At 45.8% G+C, this 9,607-nt stretch overlaps 1 pseudogene; it reads left to right on the top strand.

The window, feature by feature from the left end:
- The first annotated feature begins 1,638 nt into the window (after positions 1-1,638).
- Positions 1,639-8,528, top strand: LOC119884335 (annotated as a pseudogene).
- The last annotated feature ends 1,079 nt before the right edge of the window (positions 8,529-9,607 follow it).

Below are 9,607 nucleotides of genomic sequence, written 5' to 3'. Positions count from 1 at the left end.
CACAGAGGACCAAACTAGAGACCACACAGAGGACCAAACTAGAGACACACAGAGGACCAAACTAGAGACCACACAGAGGACCAAACTAGAGACCACACAGAGGACCAAACTAGAGACCACACAGAGGACCAAACTAGAGACCACACAGAGAACCAAACTAGAGACCACACAGAGGACCAAACTAGAGACCACACAGAGGACCAACCCAGAGAACACACAGAGGACCAAACTAGAGACCACACAGAGGACCAACCCAGAGACCACACAGAGGACCAAACTAGAGACCACACAGACGACCAAACTAGAGACCACACAGAGGACCAAACTAGAGACCACACAGAGGACCAAACTAGAGACCACACAGAGAACCAAACTAGAGACCACACAGAGGACCAAACTAGAGACCACACAGAGGACCAACCCAGAGAACACACAGAGGACCAAACTAGAGACCACACAGAGGACCAAACTAGAGACCACACAGAGGACCAAACTAGAGACCACACAGAGGACCAAACTAGAGACCACACAGAGGACCAAACTAGAGACCACACAGAGGACCAAACTAGAGACCACACAGAGGACCAACCCAGAGACCACACAGAGGACCAAACTAGAGACCACACAGACGACCAAACTAGAGACCACACAGAGGACCAACCCAGACTACAGACCACACAGAGGAACAACCCCGACCAGAGACCACACAGAGGACCAACCCAGAGACCACACAGAGGACTAATCCAGACTACAGTCCGTCCAGTTTCTGGAAGTGCTGACATGTTTGGTGTGCTTTTTGTTAATACACGTTCGCCTGTTATTGCATATCATTATTGAGTTGTGGTTTTTCATTGTTGTTCACTTTCTTGCATTCAACGGGAGGGTCCATAACGTTGTGTATGTACCCTTGTGTGTCCTTTGGTGGGTTAATATATTTTTCTGAGATAAAACCTAAAATATCTAACGTGTCAGGAGAGAAACCTGACTGGCATCCCAAAATAACCCGTAGCCAAACTGTCACAGTGTGTGTGTGTATATTTGTGTGTGTATATTTGTTTGTGTATTTGCGTGTGTATTTGTGTGTGTATTTGCGTATAAATATTTGTGTGTGTGTATTTGCGTGTAAAATTTGTGTGGTGTGTATGTGTCCCTCTGTGGTGTTGGCCCTTATCTCTGGGTGCCATGGTAATGCTGAAGCTGCTGCAGAGCAGCTGATCTTATTCTGGAAAGCAGTCCAGTGCAGGAAAACAAATCTGAAAAGGAGCAGCCAGGAAATCCAAAATCCTCTAAGTTATCCAAGAAACATGGGGAGAGGTGAGTATTTCAAATTAAAACAGGAAACATCTAAAGCAAATCCAACCCATGACAATGCGTTAAGATAACTGTTTTTTTATATCATGAGCAAGCTACAGTTCACCCTGAGGGCGTCTGAACCGAACTTCATCCATCTGACATGTTTCAACCTGGACCAAAGTGGTGGACCGACCACGGCTAAAGCAGAGGACCCACGATCCATCTGTCTTTGTTCCAAACATTCAGAAACAGAAACTAAACTCAGCCTGCAGGTATTTAGGCTGTGAGAGAAAACCAGCAGGATCTTTGAAAAGTACTCTCAGATACACAGTTTCATGAGAAAAGGCTCAACACTTTCCTGAAACAGCTGCAGTTTTCAACAGGAGGAAACAGGGCAGTGTTTGTTTGGGACTATTTTCAGTGGCGGATGAATCCACGTTTTCCAGCGAGTACTTGGGGCAGCAGGACGGTGAGTGTGGAACTAATTTAGTGTTTCTTATTTAGTCACCAGAGGAAAGCAAGAAGAAGATGAGTGAAGAGAAACATCTGAAGAACACAAACTCAGTCTGCTGTCAACCTGCTGAAACAGGACTGAGGCAACACCTGGGACAGGGAACAGCAAGGTGAGACCTACACCCCTCTGAAACAGTCCAACTAGCTTTCAGGGAAACATCCTGACAGGAAACTGCTTTGTGTCCAGATGCTGAGTTCAGCGCCTCCATCATGGACAATGTGACACCTGGCAGTCCTCCAGGTGAGACGCACCTGAGGGACTACAATTACCTGGCCCTGGTCCTCGGTGTCCCCCTAATCCTGGTCATCATCCTAGGGAATATCCTGGTGTGTCTGAGCGTGCTCACTGAGCGCTCCCTGAAAACTGCCACCAACTACTTCATCATCAGTCTGGCGGTGGCCGACCTGCTGCTGGCGGTGCTGGTGCTCCCGCTATACGTCTACTCTGAGGTCAGTGTTCATTAGGACCATTCTGACTTTACACCTGCACAGTGAGGACACGTTAAAAAGCTGTTTGTGAGGACTGACACGAGTTTACACCTGCACAATGAGGACACGATAGAAAGCTGTTTGAGAGGACTGACACGAGTTTACACCTGCACAGTGAGGACACGATAGAAATCTGTTTGAGAGGACTGACACGAGTTTACACCTGCACAGTGAGGACACGATAGAAAGCTGTTTGAGAGGACTGACACGAGTTTACACCTGCACAATGAGGACACGATAGAAAGCTGTTTGAGAGGACTGACACGAGTTTACACCTGCACAATGAGGACACGATAGAAAGCTGCTTGAGAGGACTGACACGAGTTTACACCTGCACAATGAGGACACAATAGAAATCTGTTTGAGAGGACTGACACGAGTTTACACCTGCACAATGAGGACACGATAGAAAGCTGTTTGAGAGGACTGACACGAGTTTACACCTGCACAATGAGGACACGATAGAAAGCTGCTTGAGAGGACTGACACGAGTTTACACCTGCACAATGAGGACACAATAGAAATCTGTTTGAGAGGACTGACACGAGTTTACACCTGCACAATGAGGATACAATAGAAATCTGTTTGAGAGGACTGACACGAGTTACACTGCACAATGAGGACACGATAGAAAGCTGCTTGAGAGGACTGACACGAGTTTACACCTGCACAATGAGGACACAATAGAAATCTGTTTGAGAGGACTGACACGAGTTTACACCTGCACAATGAGGATACAATAGAAATCTGTTTGAGAGGACTGACACGAGTTACACCTGCACAATGAGGACACATTTGTAAATGAGTTGATTCTGCATGACTGTCTGTGTTCTGTTAGTGTTCATTAGGACCATTCTGACTTTACACTGCACAGTGAGGACACGTTAAAAAGCTGTTTGTGAGGACTGACACGAGTTTACACCTGCACAATGAGGACACGATAGAAAGCTGTTGAGAGGACTGACACGAGTTTACACCTGCACAGTGAGGACACGATAGAAATCTGTTGAGAGGACTGACACGAGTTTACACCTGCACAGTGAGGACACGATAGAAAGCTGTTTGAGAGGACTGACACGAGTTTACACCTGCACAATGAGGACACGATAGAAAGCTGTTGAGAGGACTGACACGAGTTTACACCTGCACAATGAGGACACGATAGAAAGCTGCTTGAGAGGACTGACACGAGTTTACACCTGCACAATGAGGACAATAGAAATCTGTTTGAGAGGACTGACACGAGTTTACACCTGCACAATGAGGACACGATAGAAAGCTGTTTGAGAGGACTGACACGAGTTTACACCTGCACAATGAGGACACGATAGAAAGCTGCTTGAGAGGACTGACACGAGTTACACCTGCACAATGAGGACACAATAGAAATCTGTTGAGAGGACTGACACGAGTTTACACCTGCACAATGAGGACAATAGAAATCTGTTTGAGAGGACTGACACGAGTTTACACCTGCACAATGAGGACACGATAGAAAGCTGCTTGAGAGGACTGACACGAGTTTACACCTGCACAATGAGGACACAATAGAAATCTGTTTGAGAGGACTGACACGAGTTTACACCTGCACAATGAGGATACAATAGAAATCTGTTTGAGAGGACTGACACGAGTTTACACCTGCACAATGAGGACACATTTGTAAATGAGTTGATTCTGCATGACTGTCTGTGTTCGTTTAGTTTCTGGGAGGTATCTGGACGTTGAGCACCTACATCTGTGATGCTCTTATGACCATGGATGTGATGCTGTGCACCGCCTCCATCCTCAACTTGTGTGCCATCAGCGTGGACAGGTGAGTCCACCTGGAGGTCAAACTTCATTTAAATCTAATAAAAAACTACAGTTTGACCTTCCATGTGAAAAGAAGAGAAATAATCTCAGATATCTTGTCATATTAAATGAGCTTTCTGCTTGCGTGAGTAACGAGTGCCACTCATTACAGTGTGATGACCTCCATCATATAGGAGATACAGACTTAATTGGCAGCACGCTGCCAGCAGAGCCAATCAAGAATTTCAAATTAAACGACTTCAGTTTGACCTGAATGAGTTTGTGGGGACTCCCGGCTGTTTAACCTCTGTCGGGTCGTGTACCTGAGAAACATCTGAAACAAGTCCAACTGCCTTTGACCATGTGTATTCTGAATTCTGGGGATAACTCACGTCCTGACTGCTGGAATATTTTTACTTTTCAAACAGGCCTTCTCTGCTTTAAACAAATCACTGAGTCTAACTGGGATCTGAATGTGTCTCACAGCGAGGTCTAGGGCCACTCGTCCACCATTATCAGAGCAGAACCAAACTTTGCAGTGAGAATGTGAGTTAAACAGTGTGAAGTTGATGGAACACGTGTCCTGTGAAGGTTTGTTTCATTGCTTCGTGCAGCCTGATGATGACTCAGGAGCTCAGTTTTGACTACAAGATCAGGGTTGAAACATAAAGCTGTGTGGCAGAGCACCACTGAACTGTGGGGAGAGCTGAACGATGATGCATCAGTTATTGAATACAGGGTCTGTTTCTAGACTCAGGATTAGTAGGCTTCTGTTGAGAGGACAGAAAAGCAGCCATGTTTCCCGATTGGAAAGCAAAGATCCGAGTTCTAAGAGTTGGGTAGAGAAAGGGTTCACGTTTCTGTGTTGTGTTTCAGGTACATGCAGTGGTGGTCCCTCTGAAGTACAACAGGAACCAGTTCAGCGTCCGACAGCTGGCTCTCATCACTGCTACCTGGGTGCTATCTCTGGGCGTGGCGAGTCCGGTTATCTTCGGTCTCAACCAGGTGCCGGGTCGCAACCCGAGCGTGTGCAAACTGGAGGACGACGGTTTGTGGTGTACTCGTCCATCTGCTCCTTCTTTGTGCCTTGTCCCATCATGCTCTTTTGTATTACTGGATGTTCCGAGGCCTGCGGCGGTGGAGCGGTCGGAGTCGATCTCAGGTGGGTCGGGCCAGTCGTCAAGCTCTCTTCACGTCTCGGCTTGGCCTTACGGCGAGCTAAAGCCACAACGACTGGGAATCGAGAGAAAGCTGTGTACACCACGCCAGCCAGCCTCAGCCCCACCTCTCCATGCACTATCTCCATGACCACACCCTCTGCGACCCCGGTGATGGAAGAGCATCAGGACGGGGCGACGGTCTTGGCAGAGAGCGACCCGATGACGACACAGATTGACAGCATGTCAGACGGCGAGCCCACAGAAAGGAGGGAGGGAGGCAGCAAGAGAGAGAACGGCCTGAGGAAGACAAACGCTGCCAAGAGAGGAAGAAGAAACAGCAAGAGCAGCAGAGTCAGGGAGGGAACGGAAAGCCATGAAGGTCCTGCCCGTCGTTGTCGGTGAGTAACATTCACTGAGGATCAACAGCAGAGGCGTGAGAAGAACATTGTGTTGTGACAGGTTGCTTTCAAACATACGTAGCTTTGCAGTTTATCTTCTGTATTTTAACACATCAGGACAGGGATTGATATCAACAGCGTATTCCACTGTATAAATGATCATTTAGATTCCAATGAAGGCAGAAACATGAATGTCACGCATCATTTAGTAGAAAGTCGATATACACAGCCACTTTCTGTCAGCACCCACAGCTACAATCAGCTGCCAGAGTCAACGAATGTGACTGGATAATATAAATGTGTCTCCAGGAGGCAGCTCTTCAGCTCAACTGCCTGCAGCTCCACACGAGGACAAACTGCTGTCTTTGTTCATGGTTTCCATGTTTTACTGTAACACACCGTGAAGCTGTGATCTCGCAGTAAAAATAGAAAGTGCTAACTATCTATCTCAGTGAAATCATTTTCACACTGAAGCCACATTTAAACACCAACACTCAGATCTCACACTGTGACAAACTGCCTGAATGATAGCTTATAATGGATTAAGTTTCCTGAGGATGGTGAAGTGATAGTGAACAGCATCGTCTGCTGATGCACGTTCAGCAGTCGTTAGCTGCAATTTAAAGTTTCAGAAAGGTGAAAAGCAGCTGATTATGATGTTATGTTAACTACTACTCCACAGTGAAGACATGCAGACAGCTGTTCAGAAATCAGATATCTGGGAACATAATGTTTGTTCATTAAAGGTGCAGTGTGCAGGGAAGTGTGACCAGAATTCTAAGTTAAAAACATGAACCAGCATGATCCAGCAGACTGAAGTAGTAACAGTTCTGATGTCGTGTCAAAGACGTCTATGGGTTGTGTTGTTCAAATCCAAGTCCCTAATGCTGCATCCAGAGTGACTCCTGGGTCTGCACCATCTACCTAACCTCCATTATCCAAGCCTACGTCCCTTCTGGGCTACTGAGCTCCTCCAACAAATACCTGCTCTGCCATCCTTTCACACAAAGCGACCTCATTCCCTGTTCTCATCTGTGACGCCACGATGGTGGAACGAGCTACACATGCCATCAGAGCAGGCTTGACTTCAAGAAGCTCCTGAAAACTCTGCAGAGAACACTTCCTCTGATAACACCTCTAACCTCTGACATGCACTTCCTGTGCTTTTCTTCTTCTGTCTCCTCACAGTTCTCTTGTATTGATTGCACTATTTGTTAACTCTTACTTCTTCTTCTGGTATTTATGCCGTACGGGCTAACAGCTCTCGAAGTCAATGCAAATGTGTTGTAGATATTATATAATTTATCGCCTTTTAACTCGTCGTAAAACACTTCCAAATTTCTAAATACACTTCCACTTCCAAATTCCACAGAAACAAAATAAAACAGTCGTGATTGTTGTTTCCACTGTTCCACCTGTCATTAGCATGCTTTGGTGGAGATAAACCCTTAATTCATGGGTTAGATGTGAAACTACTCTGCCTCTCTGATGCGCACCATCCCTCTCACTCCTCTCCCACTGGACGCTGCTCCTGTGCTCACCTGAACCCGACGTGTCTTTGCCGTCCCCGGAGTAAGAGTCCTTGTCTGAGCCACAGTAAACCATCTCGTACTGTATTCCTTGTTGGCCTCCATCGCTCTTGATGCGGATGGATGATGTGTTCAGTCCCAGTCCGTCCGTGATCACTGGGAGCCTGAGTTTCATTGCCCACTCTATCGGCTCCAGTCAGCTAATAGGGCCGCTAAGTTAGTCGCATGGCTAACTGAGCTAACGGCAGTTATGACCTGATATGTGCGGCCCATGTTTTTTTGGAGTATGAATTTGACAGGGGGAGTCTCAGTTCTTACACACTGGACCTTTAACCCGGTAAAGATGGTTTACACCAGATGATGCAGTCTTGTATTTTATGATTGATTACGGTCTGCCTCTAACTTCTTCCTCTCTGCAGCACTTCAAACTAGTCCTGAATGGTAAGAAGTCATCTGAAGTAACTGAGATCAGTCCTGAAAGCACAGGACAAGAAGGATAAATCTCATTGTCTCTCCCTCTAACTGTGTCTGTCTTCTGTGTCTCTAGGTGTGTTTCTGGCCTGTTGGACACCGTTCTTTGTTGTCCATCACCAAGGTGCTGTGTCAGTCATGTGACATCGGCCCCACTCTCATCTCTGTGGTAACGTGGCTCGGCTACGTCAACAGTGCCGTCAACCCGATAATTTACACCGCCTTCAATGCTGAGTTCAGAAGCGTCTTTCACAAGCTGCTCTGCTGTCGGACGTGAAACGTCTTCAGACATCCTCAGGCCATCCAGGATTTTATTATCTCCAGAGCCGAATGTTCTTTAAAACAAACCAAACCTTAAAAGATGCATCCTGCGAACTGTCCGTCACCAGCGGGAAGAAGGTTTCTGACCAAAGCCTTAGTTTAGAACCCTGCTTGACTGAAACACTATTTTGAAGGTTTTCTTTGTGTGTCAGTCTCTTATTTTGAAGGTTGTGTTCATGTGTCAGTCTCTTATTTTGAAGGTTGTGTTCACTTGTCCAAGTGGTAGTCAGATTTCAGCCCAGAGGCATAAAATGTGTGAACAGAATTAGAAAAGTTGTTTGCTATAGGAGTTCTTTCACGTTGATGTTCTTTAAAGATTTTACTGATCAGTGGCGCCTTATTTTTATTTGCTTTTACAGAAAAGTGTTTATGTATATTGTTGTGACTGAAGCAGTGAGCGTGAAGATGACTGACCTATATATGGAAAAAGTAAAAACTGAACAGAGTCTGTGCTGCAAACAGAAACATTGTGGTGAAGTCTGTAGTATTTATCTGTGAAGTGAACATGATGAAACGTAGATGAAACTGTCACTGATAGAAGAATAAACAGATTATTTGGATTTTGTTCTTATTCATTAACTTCAAACATTAAATCTGTACATCAGATGCAGCTGCTTTACTGCTGTATATTTTAGGATGTCATTCAGAGGTAAACGCTGTACTGGACTTTTTACTGTACCTATTTATTTGTTGTTCTGGGAACTCTGAAGATTCACATTTAGTTATTAAACAAAATGATTGTTTTAAATATTTTGGAGGTCATTCTGAGGAGTAGCACCACTTTAAACCAACACAGGCTGTGCAGGCTGTAATTCTGCCTTTGCTGAGAATCACTTTTAATGAATAACCTGCAGAATATTTGCTGTCTCAGTCTCCTGACTTTAAATGAAACCCTTTCTCTGCTGAGATTCCACACTGAGTTAAAGCCCGAGACAGGACGTGTCGATGTTTTCACTGGTGAACCACCACAGACAGGATCTGAACCCGGCCTCAGCTGTACAAGCCTGAAACTAACCCTGTTGTCTTTGTAAAGCTGTCTTTCATTCATTTATCGTAGACCAGGTCACTTCTTCCCTGCATGGACCAGAAACAGTCAAAAACAGGCTTGTTTTAATAACTCACAAAAGGAAAGTAATTCCAGTAATGCAACAGAAAACTGGACATGTTCACTGGACACAGGTGTAGGACCAGGTGTAGTCCAAGATGGCCGGTCGACCCTGCCTTCTGATCCACATCACACCTTCTCTCCTCTCTAAACCACTGAAGAGTCTCCTGACGTCTGATCCGTCCTGACAGGCTGCTGCAGATGTGTCCAGACATCCTCACATCTGATCATGTGACTCCTTCTGCTCTGTGTCCGGCTGGGTCCATGTTTCCTGAGAAAGCCTCGCCCTTCATAATGACGCCATGAAAGTTAACGGCAGAGTCAGCTGGGTAGCTGCTCAGCTGAGCCCGACCCAGCTGTTGTTTCCCTTCTCAATTCAATTTCAATTCAATTCAATTTTATATATAGCGCCAAATTACATCAACATTCTCACATTTAATGAAGCAAACTGCAGTAATCTTGCGTTGAGTTGGAGCAAGAAGACAGTTTGCTTTTTCTCTTGGTGTGGAGCCGGAGGCTGAAGCAGAGAAGCCG

The sequence above is a fragment of the Micropterus salmoides genome, unplaced genomic scaffold (genome assembly GCF_014851395.1).
Source record: "Micropterus salmoides isolate LMB-PRFRI ecotype aquatic unplaced genomic scaffold, ASM1485139v1 Ms_hic_scaffold_3358, whole genome shotgun sequence".
NCBI lineage: Eukaryota > Metazoa > Chordata > Actinopteri > Centrarchiformes > Centrarchidae > Micropterus > Micropterus salmoides.
Note: the sequence above shows the minus strand (reverse complement) of the source record. Positions and strands in the feature narration are given on the sequence as shown.